We start from the raw sequence: 25,804 nt of genomic DNA, 5'->3' as shown, positions 1-25,804 counted from the left end.
GGTATGAAACCTCAGCCCTCTGGAATCTTCCAGTAATTACTGATGACAAACACATTTTATGGATACCTTAGGGTTTATCTCAACCTATCAAAATAGGAGATAAAGGGGCAACGTCTATTGCACTATTGTTATTTACATCAAAGGTAGAAAATGGATAAAACTAACAGATAAAACTAGGAGACACCTCTAGATAAAATAGCTTTCATTGTGGTCAGAATTGCATTGGTAAGAGTCAGTGTGAGTACTGGCTCTGAGCCCTTTGCCTGGATTGCATTCAATGTAGCTTGCCTTTTATCTGTTGTACATATTTACAATGCATCAGATTTTTAAAAAGCATTTTATTTTAGAACTTTTCTCCCCTTACCTCAAATTCTTCACTTGCCACTTAACTGTTACTGTGAATGTGGTTTAAAGTATATTTTCATCATGTAGGTATAACTAGTTAACTAGGCTATTACTGTGTAATATAAAGCTAAAAAGTTCCTGATTATGGAACTGGGCCTCCGTGATAAGTGTCAATGCTTTTGTGCATGAACTTTGAAATTGCACTTGATTCTTCAGATATCTATTGTTTGTTTTCCACTTCACTAAACGTGTTCCCTAATAAGTGAGAGTATAGGATAACTAACTGAATTCTAGAAAAGAAGGCAGTGTTCTGTGTTTTTAACTTTTTGCTGGCATAAAACGTGGATTATGTATCATACCTTGTCTATTAAAACCCACTTGATGACAGAATAGCAGGTTTATACTGGTTGACTCAGCAGCCTGCAACTTCAGAAGTACAACTAGGATCATTCTTTATATATTGGTATGCTAAATTTGTAGTTTCTCCTTTTAGTACAGTGTTTCTATTCAAATGATGGTTTTCTAAAAGTGCTGCCTCTCTAGCACAGTCCCCTGGACTCTCAGCTGACACTTGGAAGTGTTAGCTTGCCAGTTCATTTCCCTGTACTTATGTTATTTTGATGTTTGCCCCTTTGTCGTCCTTCACCCATTTTCCAGATATTAGGGAAAGTAATCTGTTACTACTTTGAAACCCTCCAGCTAAGAACAATGGGACGGACGCCAGACTTGTTAACTCTCCATCCCAATCCAATAAGAGTCTTGGGCTTTTCTGGTTTTTGCTTCCACCAATCACATTTTCTGTTCCTTATCCCATAGGTACTTTAACATTTTATACTCTGGTGAGATCTGTTGACCCCTTTCTTAAAATGGCTCCAAATTCTTAAAATACCCAGGATTTTAAAGGGAACCCATTACACTGAAATATAGCCATCAGAATATTAGAAGGCAAATTAGTGATATGGTAATATGTGCTCTGAATCCTCTATTAAATTATAAGCTGTAAAGGTGGGTCTCATTATTGCAATTTCAAAGCGATAATAGCAAACAGTATTTTATGCTATCTGCCACCACTGTAATATGATGTGAATATTTACAATATTTTGATAATGAAAGTCACAGGCACTTTCATTTCTTGCTTATTACCTATGTTCATAGTGTAAGGAAATGATAAAATATTAATGAAAATGAACATGTACTTGTTTGATTATTCAAGTTCACAGACTTAAGAACTCCGTGGATCTTCTCCTTGAACCTCCTGGACTCTTCCTTCTCCCTGCAATTGTTTCCTTTGCCTGTGGCCCTCTTCATTTCACTGTTCTCAGGTGGAGCCTTACTTGGACTTCATTTCCTTAAGGTGGTTTTCCTAGGTTGAGAGCCCATGTTGTATGTACCAATACAGCACTACAAAATGATTTATTGGACTCCTACTTCCTGTATGGGAGCTCTGTGGCTATATGAGCTTTGGGGGTGCAGTGACTGTCCACTGTTCCCCTGTGTCTCATGCAGCATCATATGCACCTGTTAAATGTTTGTATCTTTGACATAGATAGTACCTTAAACAGAGGGGACACACCATAGGAGAAAAGTTTAGGGGTGTAAAAATCCCAAGCAGTGGCACCCAGGGCCATGCATAAGACACATTGGTAGGTATGGTGAGAGATGAAGTAGTCAATAGAACACGGCCAGGAAAGAGTACAGATGTGTTGTTTGAATCCCTTCCTGTGGAATGGAATGTCTGCATACTATGTATGTAAATTTTATATAAACATACTTTAGATTTGTATTCATGTATGCTACATGAACACAGGATGTTAGTCCCATTGCCTTGCAGTGCCTGGCGCATAGTTGGTGCTCAGTGCCTATTAAATATATGAATGTGTAACTTGTTTGGGTCATAGCTTGCTCTGTAAAAATTTAGGGGGCTTCCTACCCCTTCTAGCTTCTATCTAAGGTTCCTCTCTCCTCTGCAGTTAGAGAATTTACTATAAGGCATTAAGACAAGCCCTCTGGGTTTACAAAAGTGAATCAAATTTGGATTTTACCATCTGCAGGGGCAAAATGGCAAGAATGGACCCTAAGCAGCTAGTGTGGAGGGGAGAAGGCCCTGAGTGAGACCCTTTTGCATACTCATTGCCCTGGCAACCAAGCCAGTGACCTCGGTATGAGGTTAGTTTTTTTTTTTACTGTGGAGCAGTGGAGCCTGTACTAGTTCATAGTGAGGCTCAGGCTGAGGACTGGGACACAGAACAGGGATGTTTGTTTGAGTCATGCAAGGAAGATAAAGGTCAGAGAGACAGCCTCACCACCTGGGAAAGCTCTGTTGAAGGCAGCGTTTGGTTACATAGACCAGGGGTCCCCAAACTACAACCCACGGGCCGCATGTGGCCCCCTGAGGCCTTTTATCCGGCCCCCCGCCGCACTTCCAGAAGGGACACCTCTTTCATTGGTGGTGAGAGGAGCACAGGATGCACCTGTATCCTGGAGTACTGTATGTGGTGGTGCTGCAAAGTGCGGCGTCGCTCACGTACAGTACTACTTCCGATGACGCCGGACGCATGCGTCAGGGCTCCCGGAAGCTCATCTTGTCACTTGTTACGGCTGGCAGTGACAAATATGGAACTGGACATTGACCATCTCATTAGCCAAAAGCAGGCCCTCTCCCCTCTCCCTTCTCCCCTCTCCTCTCTTTTGTATTTTTCTGAAGTTGGAAATGGGGAGGCAGTCAGACAGACTCCTGCATGTCCCCGACTGGGATCCACCCGGCCGGGATCCACCCGGCATGCCCACCAGAGGTCGATGCTCTGCCCATCTGGGGCATCGCTCTGTTGCAACCAGAGCCATTCTAGCGCCTGAGGCAGAGGCCATAGAGCCATCCTCAGTGCCCGGGCCAACTTTGCTCCAATGGAGCCTTGGCTGCGGGAGGGGAAGAGAGAGACAGAGAGGAAGGAGAGGGGGAGGGGTGGAGAAGCAGATGGGCGCTTCTCCTTTGTGCCCTGGCTGGGAATCGAACCCGGGACTCCTGCATACCAGGCTGATGCTCCACCACTGAGCCAACCGGCCAGGGCCCCCTCTCTTCTCTTTTTAAGTGAGAAGAGGGAAGATAGTGAGACAGATTCCTACATGTGCGCTGATCAGGATTCACCAGGCAGGCAGTACCGCCTCCCCTTCTCCTAGTCTGGGGCTGATGCTTGAATTAGCCCAGCTATCTATCCTCAATGCCAGAGCCAAAAGTTGGACATTGAGCCACTGGCTGTGAGAGGAAAAGGGGCAGGGGGTGGGGGGAGGGAGACAAGCAGATGGTCGCCTCTCCTGTGTTCCCTGACTGGGAATCAAACCTGGGATGTCCACACACTGGACTATATACTGAGCCAATTGGCCAGGGCAGATTTTTAATCTTTTGAATTATAAAATAAAACTTACTAGTTTGTTAATAGCCAAATTAGCAAATGTCTATTAATGTATAATTTACATACAGTTGAACACACCCATTTCAAGTATACAGTTCTTTGAATTTTAACAATCAAGTGCCCCCTATAACTACCGCTCAATATTGTGATTACCCTGAAAGTGTTCCCTTATTCTCCTCTTAGTGTATTCTATCCACTCCCAGCCACTGCTTGGTTCTTAAGACTACAGATAAGCATTATCGGTTCTTTACAGAATGATCTTTTCAGCTTCATTTGTTTTCTTGGATTTATCATTTCATTCCTTTTTATTGCTGACTAATATTTCATTTCTGGATTTGCTGCAGTGTATCCATTTGCTGGTTGATGAACATTGGGTTATTTCTAATTTTTGGCTGTTAGTTGCTATGAAAATACGAATTCAAGGCTAAGTGGAATGGTAAGTTTTCATTTCTTAGGTGTAAATCCTTAGGTGTGTAATTGGGTTGTAAACTAAGTGTATGTTTAACTTTATAAGAAACTGCCACACAGTTCTCCAAAGTATTTGCAGCAGCTTGCAACTCTTGAACGTTTCAGCTCTTACCAGTGCTTGTCAGCTTTAATAGTGTGAATCACACTGCTTTGTTTAAATGGCTTAGTTTAGTGTCTGGCCAGAGTCACCCACCTCATGCTATGTATGAAAAGTTGGTTTTCTTCCATTTACTTGAAATTTTGACTATACTGTCAAAAAAAAACAACAACAGAACAACCCTTACTTTTCATGTGTGGTATACCTTTGTATTGAGCAAAGCAAAGGAGCTGTTACATAGTGCCATTTTCACCTGCAGTTAGTTCTAAGGGACTTAGTGGTTTGATTTCTCATTTGTATCAGACTTGAAGTAGCAGTGAAGTCAAGAAGGGGAATTTCTTAGAGGAGGAGGAGAGAGCATGCAGGGTATAGCAGAAAGCTGGTGACATCCTGAATCACAGTGATCTGGAGTAACTATCCTTCCGTTTTGCTGTATTATTTTTTATAGTCTTCTTTCCCTCCGTGCAAGTATTTTTGTAATCCTACTGGATATTCAGTTTTGTTCTGTTTCCCCCCCCCACTAGATATTATCATAAGCATTTCCTTATGTGACCACATATTTTCCATAACAACAATTTTTTAAACTTAGCCTCATTACCATCTGTTCCCTTTCTGAAACAACCCCTTCACTTTAGGTTTTCATTATGAGTGAATCTTAGGTCTTCCTTGGTTTACAAGTCCTGTTGAGGGAGGCTTTAAAAATTTTTGTTTCTTTTGTCCACAATAACAATTTTGATGGGCATATATATCTTATGAGCATACAACTGCTGTTTTTCCCATCCCTCAATATTTAAAGGTTTTATGTTGTTTTGAATTAAAAAATTTTTAATGTGTTTATTTTATTGATTTTAGAAAGAGAGGAAGTGGGGGGGGGAGAGAAAGAGAAAAAGAGAAAGAGAGACAGAAACATTGATCCTTTCCTGTATTTTCCCTGATCAGGGACAGAACTGGCAATCTCTCTGCTTCTGGACTATGGTGCAACCAATCGAGCATCCAGCCAGGGCCGTTGGTTTGAATTCTTATAACGCTAATTAAGTATGATCAAGTTTATGTATCATGTGTTAAACTTTTTATCATGTCCTTTAGGATAGATTTCTCTTTACAGAATCACAGAGTCAATAGAAATGGATTTTATTTTTTTAAGAGAGTGAAAGAGAGACAGGAAGGGAGAGATAAGAAGCATCAACGCATAGTTGAAGCACTTTAGTTGTACATTTATTGCTTCTCATATGTGCCTTGACCATGGGGCTCCAGCTGAGCCAGTGACTCCTTCCTCAAGCCAGTGTGACCTTGGGCTCAAGCCAGCAACCATGGGATCACATCAATGATTCCACGTTCAAGCTGGCGACGTTGGGGTTTTGAGCCTGGGGCCTCATCTTCTCAGGTTGATTCTCTGTCCACTGTGCCATGACTGGTCAGGTGAAATGGACATCTTAAAGCCTCTTGTTGTATTTAGCCAAATGATTCACCAGGAATGTAACTGCTGCTCCCAGCAAGGCCAGGAGTGCATGTTTTACCGTAGTACCTCAGAGCCTCCTGTAATCTTGAAATACTAAAGTAATGAAATTCAGAGTCACCTAGAAATTTAGGTTGCTATATATATATATATATATATATACACACACACACACACACACACACACACACACATTATTTATTTATTTATGTATTTTTACAGAGAGAGAGAGAGGGATAGATAGGGATAGACAGGAACGGAGAGAGATGAGAAGCATCAATCATCAGTTTTTCGTTGTGATTACCTTAGTTGTTCATTGATTGCTTCCTCATATATGCCTTGACCTGAGGGGGGGGGGCTACAGCAGACCGAGTGACCGTTTGCTCGAGCCAGCGACCTTGGGTCCAAGCTGGTGAGCTTTGCTCCAACCAGATGAGCCCACGCTCAAGCTGACGACCTTGGGTCTCGAACCTGGGCCCTCCTCATCCCAGTTCGAGGCTCTATCCACAGCGCCACCGCCTGTTCAGGCAGGTGTAATATTTTTTTTACTTCAAGGTAGGACATCATTTTAGAGATTTTCATGTGTAATGGCAAGTATAAAAAGTTTTCTGGTGAATCTACGCAGGATTGTCATTTGCCTTTAAGCTTTGAAAACAGTTTTGTGGTTTGAAAGCTGTATATCCCCCAAATAATCTTAAGAAACTGACCATTTAAAAGATTGGTCTTACTAATTTTTTATTTCCACCTACAAATGCACAGGATTCTGAAAGAGTTAAAAGGCCCTCATGGGCCTGATGAACCTGTCTCTAGTTAGTTCACTGGGGTCTCGAGAGTGCTGTTTGTCAGTGTTAACTTTCATTATTGGTGAGTTGTTTGGATTTTGCTCTGTATGCATTTTTTTGCCTTACAGATCTTATACTGATCTGTAGAAATGACAGACCTTCTCTTAGGCATTTTGAATTCATGCTGTTAAGATATATCCACATTTCAAGGATAACTCCTTTTCCTTTTTCTGACCTAAATTGTGATACCTGCTAAACTTTCTAATAATAAATTATTTTAGAATTCATTTTTAAAGAACTCTCTTTGAAGGGTCAGCAAAGGAATTAGCGGGTATTACTTATGAATGGACCTTGTAAATGTTTGTGATAAGGCCTTGTTCAATATTCTTTTATTTATTTAGTAAACATTGTTTTCTAATATTTTCCATTAAGATTATCTCCTTATCTTAGGGAGCTCACTGTCTATTAGGGGAGGCAGATACACAAACTTACGATTTTAATTTGTCAGTGAACTGAGGGACATGCACAGGCCATGATGGAAGCTGGTACCTTACACATTTAGGAGGTAGGTGGGCCAGTGAGAGCTTCCCAAAGGAAGGCAGTTTCTCATAAAGGTTGTGTAGAAGTCAGTCAGCAAAGGGCTGGGGCTTGACTGGTTAGAGAAGCAAGGCCAGAAAGAACATTGCAGGCCCAGGGGAGAGGAGGAGTGAACGTACAGGGCTTGGAGCAGTGTCTGTGTGTCTGTCTGTCAGTATGTCAGTATGTATAGTTGCTGGAGTTTAGAGGTCTATGTGTGGGGCATGGAAGAAGGTAAGCTTGGAGAGGTAGAACTTGTTTCTGTCAGTGATCAAGACTGGATCATAAAATTAAAGATTTTTAAGCCACTGTGGGGTGGCAGTGGCTTTATTGTTAGGGCCTCAAACTGGTTTTCCTAGTAGAGAATTGACTTGGGAGGGTGTGTTACCTGGGAGACATATGGGAGTTTGGGACAGAGGGAGGATCCTGGAGGGGAAGTTTTAGGGGGAGAATATAACGGTGATGGATCAACAATATAATTTCTTGGAAGAAGAAACCTAAAATTGCTTAAAGGATTTATATAACTGGAAAGCACTGTAAGAGATAATGAGCCTGACCAGGCGGTGGCTCAGTACATAGAGCTTTGGACTGGGATGCAGAGGACCCAGGTTTGAAACCCTGAGGTCACAGGCTTGATCGTGGGCTCATCTGGTTTGAGCAAGTCTCACCAGTTTGCGCCTAAAGTCGCTGGCTTGAGTAAGGGGTCACTCGGTCTGCTGAGCCCCCCCCCCCTTCAAGGCACATGTGAAAAAGCAGTCACTGAACAACTAAGGTGCTGCAATGAAGAATTGGTGCCTCTCATCTCTATCCCTTCCTGTCTGTCTGTCCCTATCCCTCTCCCTGTCTCTGTCACCAAAAAAAAAAAAAAAAGAGGTAATTAAAACTTGACCACCATGGTTTTGTGTGAATTCTCCAGGTATAGAACCATCTCGGCCTGGCCTGTGGTAGCACAGTGGATAAAGCATAGACCTGGAACACTGAGGTTGCTGGTCGAAACCCTGGGAACATATGGGAGTTGATACTTCTTTTCATATTATTCTATTTTTTTTTAATTTATTCATTTTAGAGAGGAGAGGGAGAGACAGAGAGAGGAGAGACAGAGAGAGAGAGAGAAGGGGGAGGAGCAGGAAGCATCAACTCCCATATGTGCCTTGACCAGGCAAGCCCAGGGATTCAAACTGGCGACCTCAGCATTTCCAGGTCGATGCTTTATCCACTGTGCCACCACAGGTCAGGCTGGGAGTTGATACTTCTTGCTCCTCTCCCTTCTCTCTCTCTCCTCTCTAAAATGAATAAATAAAATCTTAAAAAACCAAAAAAAATCCTCAAAAATCAGAACCATCTCTTTGTGTTATGCCGACTATTGGTATGACCAGATGTATAATTTCTAATGTTAACCAAGTTAATTTTGTATAAGTATTGTAGTATGATTCTCAGAAATGTGAAGAATTGGCATGATAGGGTCAATTTACTTGAAAAACCTTTTTTAAATTTTTTTATTTACAGAGACAGAGAGAGGGACAGATAGGGACAGACAGACAGGAAGGGGGAGAGATGAAGGAAACATCCATTTTTCACTGCAGCTCCTTAGTTGTTCATTGATTGCCTTCTTATTATGTGCCTTGACCGCGGGCCTTCAGCAGACTGAGTTACCTCTTGCTTGAGCCAGTGACCTTGGGTCCAAGCTGGTGAGCTTTGCTCAAACCAGATGAACCCACGCTGAAGCTGGCAACCTCGGGGTCTCGAACCTGGGTCCCAGCCCAATGCTCTATTCGCTGCGCCACTGCCTGGTCAGGCTTCAAAAACCTTTTTAATTAGTTCTTTTGCTCTGGCTCTTAAATGAAGATTGTGCAACTAATTAAACTGGCTAACTGTAGGCTACCAGAGACATGTGTGCAGTTCGATACTCTTAGCTTGTGGACTTGAACAGTAACTAGCTGGTGTACCTGCTTTGTGGTGTAATGGAAATAATATTGGTGTTGCTGGAAGTCTTGTTTGTGAGGAGATTGCCCTATGATGAGAAGTAGTTTCATAGTTTCATCACTGAACAACTCTGGCTGCTTGGAGTTTTATATTAAAAAAAATATTTTATGTCTTACATAAACATACAAAGAGGGGACCACTTCTGCCAGTGTGGACCACTGTTGGTAGGTACATAAATTGGTGCAACCACTATGGGAAACAGTATGGGAGTTTCTCAAGAAATTAAAAATAGAACTACCATATGACCCAGTTATTCCACTTCTGGGTATTTATTCAAAGAAAACGAAAACACTGGTTCTAAAAGATACCTGTAACCTTATGTTTATTGCAGCATTATCTACCATAGCCAAGAAATGAAAACAAGCTAAGTGTGCATTGATGGATGAATAAAGAAGATATGGTACTCATAAATGGAATATTATTCAGCCAAAAAAAGAATGAAGTTGTGCCATTTGTGATAACATGGATGGTACTTGAGGGCATTATGCTGAGTGAAATAAGTCAGATGGAGAAAAGACTATTAATATTGTGTGATATCTCTTATATGTGGAATCTTGTGTATGGCCCCCTCCCTGAAGTAAAGCAGCCTCATAGATAAAGAGAGCAGATTGATGGCTGCGAGAAGTGAGTGGTGGGGGTAGCAGAAGTGGATGAACTGTTTTTTTTTTTTTTTTAATTTGTTTGTTTTAGTTAAAATTAAAATGAAAACAGGAATTTAAAAATCTGGTATGTGGATAAACTTCTCAAAAATTTGATAAATAAGGAGATACAAGGATGAATGTGTGACTCTCTTCACCCTGGGCTCCAAACAAACAGAAACCTCAGATAAAAGAGGGATCACTTGTGGCAGGTCTGTGGTCTTTGCCCCTTTTGTTACGCTAGAACTTCACTTAGAAAGGGATTTCTTCGACAGCCTCCTTCATTTTCTGTTCTTGCTTCTTTTCAGTGCAGAAAGAGAAGTTTTCTTCTGTCCTGTAAGTATAATTTGAAAAAATAGAAATGTTTGTCAGCATTTTTAAAGTGGCTATATCAGTAAAATTTTTATTAGTTTGAAGTAAATGCTGTTTTTTTTATATTACTCTTGACATAAGTGACTGCCGTTGGGCATCTGTGTAGTGTGTACATTCTAATGGTATCGGTTTTGGAGTATTTTGAGCTTGCAGATTTTGCCAGAGAAGACAGCAGCAGCAGATTTTTATGATGCAGTGATACTCTGATATCCTCTCATTTCTCTCAGAACTCCAATGACTTTCTTTTTTATTTAAAGATTTTATTTATTGTTTTTAGAGAGAGGAAAGAGAGAGAGGGAGAAAGAAAGGCGAGTGGGGGGGGGGAGGGGAGGGAGGTGGAAGCATCACTTATAGTAGTTGCTTCCCATACGTGCCTTGACTGGGGTTTCAAACTGGCGACCTCAGCGTTCCAGGCTGACGCTCTATCCACTGTGCCGCCACAGGTCAGACCTGATGACTTTTTCAACCCCCTTCTCCTTCATGTTTTTTTTTTTTTTAGTTGGTGCTTTTTTAAAACTTATTTTTAAGTGAAATGTTACAAATATAGTACAAAGGATTTCTGTGATAATATTTTATCAGGGTAGTGTTATAGTCTCTTCTCCCTCTCTTTGTCCCTTTCCCCACATACTTAATCTGTAAGTTACAGGCGTGTTTTTCCCTTATCTCCCAAATACTTCAGTGCCTATTTCATAAAACTAAGAATGTTTTCTTTTTTAAAAATTTTTATTCAGTTTAGAGAGGCGGGGGGGGGGGGGGAGGAGCAGGAAGCATCAACTCTCATATGTGCCTTAACTGGGCAAGCCCAGGATTTTCAACCAGCGACCTCAGCATTCCAGGTCGACGCTTTATCTACTGTGCCACCACAGGTCAGGCAAGAATGTTATCTTAAAGAACCATAGTATAGTTACAAGTGAGGGAATTAGTATTGGGAGCCCTTCCAGCTATCTGCGGGTCCCTGTAACACGTCTTCATCATTCCTGAGTGTGTCCTTCCCTTCTGATACTACTGCAAGGTGTACCAGGCTCTCTTGTTCACTATTTTATGGTTTTGAGGTATTGTAAAGTTTTGTTCTCTTTCTCTCTTAAATTTCATTTTGTAGTTTGGTTTGCACTGGGGTATTTATAGCACCTCAGGGGGGTGGCTTTGTCCATGTTGTGGCTCCCTGCTGAATTCCTCAACAAAGCTAAACTAAGGCATCTTCATAGGTGCATAGGTGTTGGTTCAACTTAATGTTTTATGTTTGTTTTTTTGTCAGTGAGAGGAGGGGAGGCAGAGACAGACACAGACTCCTGTATGTGCCCCGACCAGGATCCACCTAGCAAGCCCACTACGGGACAATGCTTTGGCCATCTGGGGCGTTCATTTCTCTGTTGCTCAGCAACCAAGCTCTTCTTAGCACCTGAGGCAGAGGCCATGGAACCATCCTCAGCTTCAGGGGCCAACTTGTTTCAACTGAGCTATGGTTGCAGGAGTGGAAGAGAGAGATAGAGTGAGAGAGAGAAGGGAGAAGGGGAGGAGTGGAGAAGCAAATGGGCGCTTCTCTTGTGTGCCCTAAATGGGAATTGATCCCAGCACATCACACGCTGGGCTGATGTTCTACCACTGAGCCAACTGGCCAGGGTTTCTTTTTTTCCAATTTTTTTTTTTTTTTTTAGCGAACAAGAGAGATAGAGTGACAGGAAGGGAGAGAGATGAATCATTAATTCTTTGTTGAATCACTTTAGTTACTCATTGATTGCTTTCTCATATGTGTCTTGACTGGGGGGCTCCAGCTGAGCCAGTGACCCCATGCTCATGCCAGTGACCTTGGGCTTCAAGTCAGGAACCTTGAGGTCATGTCTGTGATCCCATGCTCAAGCTGACGACCCTGTGCTCAAACTGGTGAGGCTGCAATCAAGCCAGACAAGCCCAGTCTCAACGTGGTGATCTTGGAGTTTCATACCTGGGTCCTCAGCATCCCAGGCTGATTCTTTATCCACTGTGCCACTCCTGGTCAGGCATGTATTTCTTTTCAGCTGCCATCCATCTGCTATTTATCAGCTCATGGTTTGGTAAGTCACATCCTTTCTGAGACTCTCCTCTTCGTATAGCTAGAGCACATGAGTACTGTTTAGTTAGCGATATTTGGCACCCACTCAACAGGGTGGGTGAATTCACTCATCTTTTTCTTTTCCTCTGGGCCACATCTGGGCTGGTCCTCGGCCTTTTGAACCCTTTCCGAATCCTTTCCACACAGCACTCGACCGATCCTTAAGAATGGGCAGAGCACTTGGAAAGAAATCATGTGCCTGTGTTCGGTTATTTAGTGAGCCCTGTAATTCTAAGTGTTGTGTGTTAATGTTTTTTCTTTTGATAGGAATGTATGTGTAGCACAGAAAATTCAGAAAATAAGTCCTGGCCCGGTAGCTTAGTTGGTTAGAACATTGTCCTGATATGACAAGGTTGTTGCGGGTTCAGTCCTTGGCCAGGGCACCTACAAGAATCAGTCAATGAATGCATAAATAAGTGGAACAACAAATGGATGTTTTTATTTCTCTCTCTCTCTCTTTTTCTGCCTTCCTTTCTGTCTCTAAAATCAAAAAGAATATTGGTTAGAGCATTGTCCCGAAGTGCAGAGGTTGCTGGTTTGATCCCCAGCCAGGGCATGTACAGGAGCAGATCGATGTTCCTGTCTGCCCCTCTCTCCCTCTCTCTCGTCTCTCTCCCTTCCTTTCTCTCTAAAATCTATGAACTTTAAAAAGAAGAGTACTATATAAAAGAAAAAGACTGGGGAAATATAATATTCTTAGAACTCCGTTATAGTAATCCAAATAAGTACACAAACAGTGCTGAGACAGTTACAAAGCATTTATAGTTTTATGCTTTTTCCTTAAAGGACTCTCCAGGAACTCTTTAGTAGAAACTTAGTAGCCAAGACATTTCTTAGATATTCAACTTTTTCATATATAGCAACAGAAAATGATGGTAATTAGAGTGTAATTAAATGGAATCACAACTGTATTTGAATTGTAGCTCAAGTGATATTCTTTCATTTTGTTAATTTGCTTTAGTAGATAGCTTCCCAGGACTCTCCTCTTTTCCGAGTATCTTTATTTTATTTTAAATCTTTTTATTTTATTTTATTTATTTTTTTCTTTACAGAGACAGAGAGTGAGTCAGAGAGAGGGATAGACAGGGACAGACAGACAGGAATGGAGAGAGATGAGAAGCATCAATCATTAGTTTTTCATTGCGCGTTGCAACACCTTAGTTGTTCATTGATTGCTTTCTCATATGTGCCTTGACCATGGGCCTTCAGCAGACTGAGTAACCCCTTGCTGGAGCCAGTGACCTTGGGTTCAAGCTGGTGGGCTTTTGCTCAAACCAAATGAGCCCGTGCTCAATCTGGCGACCTCAGGGTCTCGAACATGGGTCCTCTGCATCCCAGTCCGACACTTTATCCACTGCGCCACCGCCTGGTCAGGCCCAAGTATCTTTATTGATAATAAAAATGAAATATTTTCTTAAAAAGTGATTACTAATTTTTGTTAGACAATTTATAATGAAGTGGTAATCCTGCTAGGGATTCTAAGAGTTCACTACTACAGTGAGAACTGTATATTCTAAGAGTTTCTTTGTCTTTTTATTCTTTAGTGAGAGAGAGAGAGAGAGAGAGAGAGACAAGACAGACAGGAAGGGAGAGAGATGAGAAGCATCAACTTGTAGTTGCGGCACATTAGTTATTCATTGATTACTTTCTCATGTGTGCCTTGACCAGGGAGATCCAGCTGAGCCAGTGACCTCTTGCTCAAGCCAGCGACCATGATGAGGTCATGCCTATGATTCTATGCTTAAGCCAGCGACTTTGGAGTTTCGAACCCAGGTCCTCAGTGTCCCAGGCCAACACTCTGTCCGCCTGGTCAGGCATATGAGTTTCTTAGTTATGTTTTGTTAATAACTTTCTGTTGTTTACACATTTGAAACTTCAGAAGGTTAGGATAACTCTCTCAGTTTCCCTGAGCTGTGAAAAAAGAAACAAACTCATATTTTTACCCCATACACTCAGTATCGTTTACTTTTATAGTCACCATTTTATTCATATATTACTTAGTAAAATACCTTCCTTTACAAATAAATACCTGAATCAAACCACCAACACAATTGAATGAGACAAGGTAGTGTGGAGAGTGTAGTCTAGTATGTTCTGAGAAATAACATTCTACTTTTGGGGGGCAAAGGGAGGAAGCTTCAGCAGTCAAGTAAAGAGGGGAGCTAGGATGTTTTCCTAGAGAGTCACAGTGAACATGAGCAAACCTAAAGGAAAGAAACCTGTTTAAAACCAACATTTCTCAAACTTAGTTCATCTGTGAATCACAACTTTGAGTAATATCATGGGCCGAGGGTTCATGTAACCCCTTTTGGGAAAGTCCGAAGTAGTGTGCAGAGCATGAACTGTATTCTAATTATGCCTCTGCTGCCAACAACTAATTTGAAAAATGAAGGTGTTGCTAGGGTAACTAAATTTCCAGTTTCTCTACAGCAGAGGTGTGTGTTTAACAAGGAAGAAATGCCATTGATCTCTGGGGGGTCATGAGGAAGAGGGTCTGCATACTGATGGACAGTCGAGGCAGGCAGTGTTAGAAGGAACCAAAGCATTTGTTGAGTCCTTGCTTTTTGCCATGTTCTTGTGTTTTATCTCATTAAACTCTTTAGCTCTCAGAAGCTTACCTGTTCTAGAGTGAGAAATTTAAAGTTTGGGTACAGGGTTGGAGCTGGAACTCGAAACCAGGTTGGTTTGCACTCTGTTAGGATTTTAAGGGGGAAAATAAGAGCAAGTCCTCTCAGCTCTGCCAGAATGTGTGGGCTCTGTCTTCAGGTTCCCTTTCTTCCACTTCAGCAGAGCTTGGGGCCCACAGAGATGGCCCTACTGCAGTTTCCAGAGCAGTCCTCATTTTGTCCGAAGGTATTGAGGCAACGTCTGCCAGTTTCCTCACTTCAAAGGGGTGTGTGTGGGTGTGTGTGAATGAGATAAGATATTCAGTATTGAATCATTTTTTCTGTTTCTCTGACTTGCTTGCTTTGAGGATGAGCACTTCATGTCCTCTTGAAGATCATTTTGCATTCTGCCCTTTCAGAGCACTGGAGTTGTGTGTGGCCACAGCCAGGCCTCAGCTCGTGTGTGTGGGCTATGGAGTAACTGTTGAGCTACCTCAGACTCGCCTCTCCCTGCAACCTCAGGTTTCTGATGGGAGAATTGACAATATGCCTGAAATATGATTTCTAATTTGGCCAGTATTTGTAAGAATAAATAATTGATTCCAGAGTGTGTTTATTTGTCCCTCAATTTGGGGTTGGATAGTGTGGAACTCTTCTGTGCAGACTGAAATCTGTTGGAAAACAACTCAGCGTGAAAGTTGGACTTTCGTCTTTCCTAACTCTTTGACTGCTGTTCCTTTTCCTTTTATAAGCATTTAAAATCCTATGCTTAAAGACTAATAGAATTAGCAAGACCTGAGTTTCTCCACCTTAGAAGTGCTGTGGACGGTTAGCGAAGGGGAAGGGCGCAGGAGCAGAAAGGATCCTTCCACTATTGATTGGATAAGTGACATTTAAGGTTAATTCCATGGAGGCATCTGGGTTTGCAGACAGATGACTTCCTTCCCCTCTCATCTCCAGCTTCCTGAGATACTGTGCTTGTTCTAAGCTCATTCAGAGTAATAAACTGCACCTGTAATTCATGAGTTTGCAAGGCCTTTTTTAACTGCTTGCAGGCAGGAGAAAAGTGATAACATTTAAAATTACAGATTACTCATTTTGGAACCCTTCCTCTTTTAAGTTTTGAATGAAATTTATGAGCCAATTACTGGATGGTGGAGCCTGTTTTCAGAGACCAAGTGTCCCCATGATTTTACTACTGCTGCTATTCGTGTGTGCGCACAAGAGGGGTAGAGAAAGGGACCAGGCAATCTAAATTTGAAATAGTTTTTACAGAAGAATTAGGGCTACCCAGACTGTCAGGGATAGAATTCTTATTTGTTAGTAGCTAGCTCTTCAGTGAGTGAATTTTGGTAGCCAGGAGCAGAATATGTTGGGGTGAGAGGATTCTGGGAATAGAAGAACAAGATTCTCTACATAGCCTCTCTGCAAACTGAAGACTGAAAGGCAGACATTTAAAGCAGTGTATGAGTACTCAGGTTTTCAGTTACTCTTTTTTTTTTTTTAAAGGGGAAATCGCAATAATCGCGCCTCGGATAAACCTCATTGGCTACGATACTGTCACTGCACAAAGCTCAGTTACTCTTCTTGATATGGCTGTGATTACTTAAATTCCAGGTCTTAAAAAATTCCAAAGGGAACAACAGGGCCAAGAAAGGAGGATACACGATGACAGAATGTGATTTGAGTTAGCCAATTGGAACTTGAGCCTTTTTTCCACTTTAAAATTGTTTCTCTGATGAGAATTGTTAGCCTAACTAATGTATTTAGAAGTAAGACTGTATTAATCATGGACAATTACACTTTCTGTCATGAGTTCTAGACATTTTTTTTTTGGCTTGAAATCAGTCATCAGTGTGTTTCTTAGATGTATACAGAATCTCGTTTATCTCTCTTTCTTTCTAGCCCTCTCACCTAGGTTTTATCTGAGTGACTTGAAGTGACATTTATTTATTAACTAAGGAGACTAGATTACACTAATGGATAATTGCAATCCATCTCCCTTTGTGAGAGTATAACATCGAGTGGGGAATGTTGGCCAAATTTTATTTCTTTTATAGAATTAACTGCAGCCTGGAAGCCTTTAAGATGGGTTCATGTGGGTGATTCTGTTCTTTCCTGTTGTGGTTTGATAAGAAGAATAAATGCACAACTTCAGTTGTTCTGTATGTATATGAAACAAGGGAAATTGTACTTCTACCTGAGTATTAACTTCATATCAGGAAATGAGGCTGCCTTCTTGGTGTGTTGGTGGATACGCTGTATTATTAGCCTGTGAAAGCAACATCAGGTTTAGTGACTCAGGCTGTAATAAAGGGAGTTTCTTAGTTTTCTGTAGTAGTTAAAGTTTTGATTAATATATATTATCAATGTGGGTGAATTGTTGCTTTTTGGTCACTGGTATTTAAGAATATATACTATCTTTGAAGGGAAAAAATGGTTTATAACTCCTCCTACATAGGAGGAAAAGGGGATGTCTTTTGATCTTTTGCATGAAAGATGATTCATGACGTCGAATCATTCATTTTATACAATTATTAAACGTGTTACTTTAAGAATGATGAAGAAAGCTCTTCACTGCAGCTTTAGTAGCTAGTAACCTAATGGTATAAGTTCTTTTTTTTTTTTTTTGTATTTTTCTGAAGCTGGAAACAGGGAGGCAGTCAGACTCCTGCATGCGCCCGACTGGGATCCACCGGGCACGCCCACCGGGGGCAATACTCTGCCCATCCGGGCTGTTGCTCTGTCGCGACCAGAGCCACTCTAGCGCCTGGGGCAGAGGCTAAGGAGCCATCCCCAGCGCCCGGGCCATCTTTTGCTCCAATGGAGCCTTGGCTGTGGGAGGGGAAGAGAGAGACAGAGAGGAAGGAGAGGGGGAGGGGTGGAGAAGCAGATGGGCGCCTCTCCTGTGTGCCCTGGTGGGGAATTGAACCCGGGACCTCCGCACGCCAGGCCGACGCTCTACCACTGAGCCAACCGGCCAGGGTGGTATAAGTTCTTTTTTGGCCTTGATGATATTCAGGATAGTTTATGTGTACGTTTTATATTGATTTAGTGAGGTTACTGTACTTAAGTTTCTTTACTCTCTTTTTCATATTTTCTTACTTTGCTAGCTTCACTGATTTTATAGTGGTCTATTTTTAGTAACTTGGAATTTCTTATGTATCTGGAACAGGGCTTCCTGTCCACTGCCCCAGGTTGGACACCTTTTTTTTTTTTCTTCTTTACAGAGAGAGAGAGAGAGTCAGAGAGAGGAATATACAGGGACAGACAGACAGGAATGGAGAAATGAGAAGCATCAATCATTAGTTTTTCATTGCGTGTTGCAACACCTTAGTTGTTCATTGATTGCTTTCTCATATGTGCTTTACCGCAGGCCTTCAGCAGACCGAGTAACCCCTTGCTCGAGCCAGCGACCTTGGGTCCAAGCTGGTGAGCTTTTGCTCAAACCAGATGAGCCCACGCTCAAGCTGGCAATATCAGAGTCTTGAACCTGGGTCCTCCACATCCTAGTCTGACCACCTGGCCAGGCACCCCAGGTTAGACAGTTTTAATGGAAAGAATTAAGAGATAGCCTCATTTTTAATAATAAATTTATTGTGATCACAGGATTTCTGAGGGTTAATTTTCAAAGTAGGTAACAGTTATAAACCACAAGAAATTTCCTCTTGTTTATGCTTAGTAGGAGGAATTAGAATAAAATGGTAATCCAAATTTGTAATTATTAAAGATAAGGGATGGACATTTGGGACTTATTTTGACAGCCTTAGAGCAACGGTTCCTTTACCTCCTTTGCTCCACTTGCTCTCTCTTAGAAGGTAGGATCATGTCTGATGGCATATGTATGCTAGGGCAGCACTTCCTCAAACTTACGTAGGAATTACTCAGGGATCTTATTGAAATGCCGCTTTGGTTCATGTCTGGGTAGGGCCCAAGAGCATGCATTTTAAGCAGTCTCCAAGGTGGTCCTGAGCAGTGGGTGTGGGTCAGTGTCCAGAGCTTCACATGTCTGTTGCAGCAGTGGCTGCTGGCCTGTCCTCGTTAGGATGTTTTTATACCCAGGGCTTGATTTCCTGGAGTTCAGCAGTTCTGTTTGTTTTTAATTTATTGGAAGCATTATTCAAAATATTAATACTTGTTGTCCTTTTTACCCAAATAAGACCTCATGTGAGAAGAGTTGCCCCTCTTTTGTTATTATTTAAATGATTGTGATTAAAATCATTTGGCAATGTTTTTAATACTGTGCTCAACTTTGCACCCCCAAGGAAAACCTCAAACTCAATTGCCATTAAACTAGGTAAGCTAGTTGAACAGGGCAGTCCTTGAAGGGAATACGAGCTTTCAAATTTTCTTGGACAGTGGTATTTTATAGGGGCAGGATTACTTTGTTTGTATTGTATTAGGTGTCTTTTTAGTTCATGTGGAGTGAACTCTGTCTGTACTGTTTATTAATAGGTAACCTTGAACCCAGCACTAAACCCAGCCCAGCGCATAATTTATGCTTAAGAGCATTGGATTCAGTCCCACCTCTGTTATTTGTTTAAGCTGTGTGATTTTTGGGTGAGTTGCTTATGTTCTCTATGTGTCAGTTTCTTCAACTGATGTTATCATAGTTAACATAGATGGTCATGGGTTGCTGTGGGGTAATTAAAGGAGGGAATAAATGTCAGTTGCTTGTAAGCATTACTAGAATAAGCACAGGTGGTGGTGTTTCTCCATACTCAGCTCTGATAACCGATAAGCATCTTCCTGCATCTCTGTCCCCCTCCCCCTTCCTAGCTCCAGCTGTCCTGGCCCATTTCTACCCCCTTTCCATTTTCCTTGTCCTGGAGTTGGTGGTAGAGAACGAACATTGTTTACTGATTTCCCACTATAATTTGGGGAAAAAAATTAACCTGCACTTTTTGATAACTTCCCAGAAAGGTGATAATTGATTCATTTTTTTATAGGACTAACCCAGAAGGATTCCCAGTTTCCTGATAGCCTTTCCCATCTGTCCTGTTGCAGACACCATGAAGAACTCAGCTCTTTGGAGTCTAGCCCTGTCTTCAGGGGCAGACCATTATCAAGTGGCCATTCACAGACTCTTATTTCTAGATGACTGATGCTTTACTTTTGACCGTTGTACTGTGGCCTTTCCCCCCTCTAACCCTTTAACCATCTCTTTAAAAATCAGTTAACAAATATTTATTGAACATTTCCTTTCAGGGGCCACAGGCTGCTTCATGATTTCTGTCCTGAGACCTGCTCTCATCCAGGGTGTACACAGTAGCCCTGGCCAGTATATTTGGTGTTTGTCGTTTTACATTGTGGCCAGGAGCTGGGTAGTCTGTTTTCTTGGAGGGAATGTGTGGTTGCAGAGCATGTGCTAGCCGGGTAGCCACCCCGTGCGGGTTTGTGGGGGGACATCCTCACCTTGAGGTGGTGGAGAAAGTCCTAGCAGCCATGGCACCAGGTGGTTCTTCCCTTTTATTAGCCCATTCTCTCAGCTGAAGGCTTCTTCTATTTGTGGGAACATCTGAAACCTCTTTTGGTTGGGTCACCACAGTTTCCCCATGGCATTTGGTGGGAGGGGCACCCACTGGGAGTGAGCACAAGCCTGGGGTTGGGTTGGACAGTTCCTTGCCTGTGATTCCTCTGATTCCCAGCAGGAAGCTGAACCAGTGCTAAAGAAGTTGCTCTGGGCTTCTGTGAGGCCTTCTATCTTTGGAATGTTAACCAGATTGCTAGCATTGTTACAGCAGTGGCGAGGAAGGATCTAAACAGTGCCCACTGGAGACTTCTGCTGGCTGGTCATCTGGAACCCTGCCCACCCTATATGTACAGGGTGGGGCAAAGGTGATTTACGGTTGTGAGTATGCGAAACAGTTTATTCTTGTATTATTATTTTATTATTTTTGGTAGTATTTTCCATATGAACAACTGTAAAGTGGGGATTTCCTATTCTGAGAGCAGCTTACATCTGGGCCTGCGGTGGAGGAGGGGTGCAGGGGAGTGCTGACACTGGCTAATTCTGTTACTCTGCTTTGCAGAGAGGAGGCCCCGCTATTTGTAGTTGCTCCCCAACAGCTGGGTGCCTTGGGCTGTTGATTTATAGTTTTCCTCACCCTGAATTCCATTCTTCACCACCATTGTTTCCTATGACCTTGTTCAGCTTAGTTAAAATTGGTTTTAACTCTGGTGTTTTTTCCCTTCTTGCTTCCATCTGTGGGTGACTTTAGGTTCAAGCTTAGAATAGGGCTCTGAGATGTGAGTAAAGCCTCTTATTTCCCTGTGCACTGTGACCTTGTAGTTGGATAATAGGCAGAAGTAGGTGTCCTGGTATATGAGAATAAATGGAGTTCAAGGGGTCGTAAGGGTTCTTGCTCTTGCGCCCCCCCCCCCCCCCCCACACACACACACAAACACACATCTCTTTTTTAATATCTAGTATTCGGTAAATGAGAGGTGTGTTTTCTAGTTTAGATGAAGTCTTAGAGTTGAATTGCTTAGATAGTGTATGAGTGTTTACAGGGCATCTCACCATTATGTTATATATGTATGTATTCATTACTGTGAACTTAAAAAATTTTTTTTCATGACAGAGACAAAGAGAGGGACATACAGGAAGGCAGAGATGAGAAGCATCAATTCTTCATTGAGGCACCTTAGTTCATTGATTATTTTCTCATGTGCCTTGACTAGGGGCTACAGCAGAGCGAGTGACCCCTTGCTCAAGCCAGTGACCTTGGGCTCAAGCTGGTGAGCCTTGCTCAAACCCGATGAGCCCGCGCTCAAGCCAGTGACCTTGGGGTTTAGAACCTGGGTCCTCTGCATCCCAATCTGACGCTTTATCCACTGCGCCACTGCCTGGTCAGGCCATTACTTTGAACTTTTTTTTTTTTAAATAAATAAAATTTTATTTTAATGGGGTGACATCAATAAATCAGGGTACATATATTCAAAGAAAACATGTTCAGGTTATCTTGTCATTTAATTCTGTTGCATACCCATTGCCCAAAGTCAGATTGTCCTCCATCACCTTCTATCTAGTTTTCTTTGTGCCCCTCCCCCTCCCCTTCTCCCTCTCCCTCCTTCCCTCCCCCTGCTCCCCGTAACCACCACACTCTTGTCCATGTCTCTTAGTCTCGTTTTTATGTCCCACCAATGTATGGAATCCTGCAGTTCTTGTTTTTTTTCCTGATTTACTTATTTCACTCTGTATAATGTTATTAAGATCCCACCATTTTGTTGTAAGTGATCCGATATCATCATTTCTTATGGCTGAATAGTATACCATGGTGTATATGTGCCACATATTCTTTATCTAGTCTTCTATGTTTTTTTTTACAGTGATTAAAGCCTTTAAGCAAACTCTTGGCCAATACAGCAAGAATCCATAAAAGAGTAGTGTCCTTAACATGTTCACCAAGTCCAAGTTGGCCCCATCACCATACCAAATCCCTGAAAAATGCAACCCAACCCCAGTTCAGTCTGTTAGAAGCTGTCACAAGGAGTCCAGAAAAAGTCCACATCCAGGAAGAGTCCGCATGGCACTGGAATTGTTGTCACAATTCTATACTTTGCAGCTCACGTCCAAGTCCCAATGACCACTGCTTCTAGCTGGCAATGATTCAGGTAGACTGGAAATGCCATCTGCAGCATGTGTGGATATGGAGCTTCCGTTCTCCTCTGCCTAGAGAGATGAGACCAGGTTGCTTTTCCCTGGAGCTCTGCGACTGTGGCTTGGTAAAGAGAACCTTGGGCTACACTAAGCTGGTTGGCAAAGGTAGATTCATAATAGAAGTTGCAAAAGGGGGAAAGAGAGCTCTAAATTAGGAGTAGGTCCCAGCCTGAAATATGAGTGGGTCATTGAGGTAGGAGGAATAAAGGAAACACTATATATTAAACAAAGCAGCAGAAAATAGGACTATCAACACCCACAACAGAGATCTTCGAGGGAAGAATAAAAAACCTGACTATTCAGGCAAGACATAGTTCAGTGGCCCTTGTGCAGATGAGATCAGTTTACCTGCTTCTTGGAGAAAATACCCTAGGCTCGTCCACAGTGTCGTAGATGGGGCCGACGGCCCTGGGCACCTTCAGCCTTCAGTGGCAAACCCCAGCATTCTGGGCAAGGTTAGGTCATAGGTGGCTGGGGCAGGGCTGGAAGAGACTGAACCCTCCCTTAGAGGAGCGAGGGGCATAGGCGACCCTTACAGCTTATAGGTTTTGAGCCTCAAAATTATTGTTGTTCCTTTTTTCAAAGGATCAACAACAATGGCTCTGGGAAACTTCCACTAAATGGCAAATCGCTCTTGCAAATCAATGGACAACTTTATACTGAAACTGTCAACTTAAAATCAGCTCAAAGTCTAGAATTATATGCCATTATCATGGATTTTCAGCATTTGCTATATTCCCCCTTTAATCTATATACAGACAGCAAATATTTACTTATGGTGTTTCCACCATAAAGACTGCTGTCTTAGGGACAAATGTTGATGAACTATTTCAGCAGTTCCTCCTTTTTCAAAGACTTGTATGTCAACATAGAGCTCTATGTTTTATAGGACATACTCGAGCTCACTCCATGCTCCCTGGAGCTTTAGCATAAGGGAATGCCTTTTTTTTTTTTTTTTTTGTATTTTTCTGAAGTTGGAAACGGGGAGGCAGTCAGACAGACTCCTGCATACGCCCAACCAGGATCTACCCGGCACGCCTATGGGGGGGGATGCTCTGCCCATCTGGGGTGTTGCTCTGTTGCAACCAGAGCCATTCTAGCGCCTCAGGCAGAGGCCACGGGGCCATCCTTAGCGCCCGGGCCTGCTTTGCTCCAGTGGAGCCTTGGCTGCAGGAGGGGAAGAGAGAGACAGAGGAAGGAGAGGGGGAAGGGTAGAGAGGCAGATGGGCGCTTCTTCTGTGTGCTCTGGCCAGGAATCAAACCCGGGAATCCTGCACACCAGGCTGACACTCTACCACTGAGCCAACCGGCCAGGGCCTAGGAATGCCTTTGTTGATCAAGCTACCCAAAAGAAAATTATTTGGAGCAACCATGACAGATTGAGCAATTCAGTGTCATACTATTCATCACCAGAACGCTGCAGCCCTGTGTAAACAGTTTCAACTTTCTCGGGAAGCAGCACGGCAGATTGGGAAATCCTGTCCAAAGGGTCCTATACTACAATCTGCCCCTTCATTTGGAGTTAACCCTCAAGGACCCCTACCAGGACAACTTTGGCAAATGGATGTTACTCATATACCTTCATTTGGCAAACAGTCCTATGTCCACGTTAGAGTGGATACGTATTCTGGATTTATAGTAACCTCTGTCAGAACAGGAGGGGCTGCTAAGCATGTTATAGCTCATTGTCTGTATGCATTGTTCTATTATTGGATTTCCTAAACTGGTTAAACTGAAAATGCTCCTACATATGGAGCAAAAGCATTTACTGTATTTTGTCATTCTTACAATTTTTAAAGTTAAGGTATTATTAAAGTGTACCCAGCAAATATTTTAAGGTCAATTTAAAAAAATTTAAAAGGGGGTAGTCATATCCTGGAACTCCTACGGGTCTACCATATCATGCTTTTTACTTAAAAAATTTTTAAGTTTCTTTTGAATGCTGATGAATAGGAGACGCCAACTCTTTTTCTCCTGCAAACTACTACCTTCTTTATTTGATCCATATAATAACACTGTTTTGTCTTTTTCCAAATAGCTCCAGATATATGAAAAAGATTTATATAGGCGGATGGGGATCCTCAAACCCCTCAGCGAGATCTTCTGAGCATGGCTTTTAAGATACCAAGAGGCAGAAAAAGCCCAATAGAGATCAGGGGAACTACCAGCTTTTAGAATACGCCCTTAAAGGCTCCAACAACCCAAAGGGGTCTCATAGGATGCCATCTGGGTCCTGCAGTGGAAAGGAAGGTCATTGAGCTAAAGCCTGCCAGACTTACATGCCTCTGTTGTGAGGAAACAGGGACACTGGAAGGGAGGCTTCCCCCTCACTCCTACTTTGAACTTTTAAAGGAAGCATTTACTAGTACTATTCACTATTGTGGTTTTGGTTACAATTTTTAAATTGTAACAATTCAGTTTTCATTTCTGGAGGCCTATGTGTGGTACCAACTCTCTTTTTCTTTCTTTTTTTTTAAATTTTATTTATTCATTTTTAGAGAGGAGAGAGAGAGGGAAAGAGAGAGAGAGAGAGAGAACGGGGGAGGAGCTGGAAGCATCAACTCCCATATGTGCCTTGACCAGGCAAGCTCAGGGTTTCGAACCAGCGACCTCAGCATTTCCAGGTCTACGCTTTATCCACTGCGCCACCACAGTTCAGGCCCCAACTCTCTTTTTCAAATGTCTTTTTTTTCTGAGTTGTACCAGCAGTTCCCGGGTTTCTGCTGGGAAGTAACTTCAGTTTTTATACTTTGAGGTCACAAACGACTGGTGTTTTCGGGGCTTGTGTAGTCAGGTGGTGTGTCCTGAGTGTGCTCCGGAGCTGAGTACATAACCCAGCAGCAACAGCAAAATCTTGGGATTGATTGCCCACCTACTCGCCCACCTCCAGCCTCCATTCTCATTGACAGTGAGGCTGTGGTTGTTGGCTTGGCAATATTTCACCTTACAGATTGTGCCATTATGCCCAAATTCTGGGGGAATGAGAAGAATACTGTCTTCTTTAAACATATTTTCAGGTGCTTTAAAAAACTAAACTCTTTACGGAAGTATTGCATGCAGAACTGTGTACAAATCATAATATACAGTTGGCATTTTCACAACCTGAAGACACTATTTAACTAGCACCTAGGTCTAGAAACAATCTTACCAGCTCCTGTTTGGAAGCTACCTTCACCAGTGTACTTGGATTTTGAATTGTTTGGACTTTTAAACTGTTAACGGAAATACCTTTCGCATGAGGGGAAGGCAAAGCTGTATTCAGGGAATACAGGAATAAAAGCACGTGCAGTAAGTGGAATGGGGAACAAGTGGGAGATGGGGA

General features: G+C 42.4%; 1 protein-coding gene and 1 non-coding gene across 4 annotated transcripts in view; one reads left to right on the top strand and one right to left on the bottom strand.

Annotated features, from left to right (window-relative positions):
* JARID2 (jumonji and AT-rich interaction domain containing 2) overlaps window positions 1-25,804 on the top strand; it is a 321,993-nt gene that overhangs the window by 41,338 nt on the left and 254,851 nt on the right. The gene's annotated exons all lie outside the window — the stretch shown is intronic.
* Window positions 16,251-16,394, bottom strand: LOC136332609 (U4 spliceosomal RNA). Its single transcript, XR_010730786.1, has one exon. It is a non-coding gene; the product is annotated as a U4 spliceosomal RNA (small nuclear RNA).

Source organism: Saccopteryx bilineata, chromosome 3 (genome assembly GCF_036850765.1).
Source record: "Saccopteryx bilineata isolate mSacBil1 chromosome 3, mSacBil1_pri_phased_curated, whole genome shotgun sequence".
NCBI classification, from domain to species: domain Eukaryota; kingdom Metazoa; phylum Chordata; class Mammalia; order Chiroptera; family Emballonuridae; genus Saccopteryx; species Saccopteryx bilineata.
The sequence above is the reverse complement of the archived record's forward strand: the minus strand, read 5'-3'. Positions and strand labels throughout refer to the sequence as shown.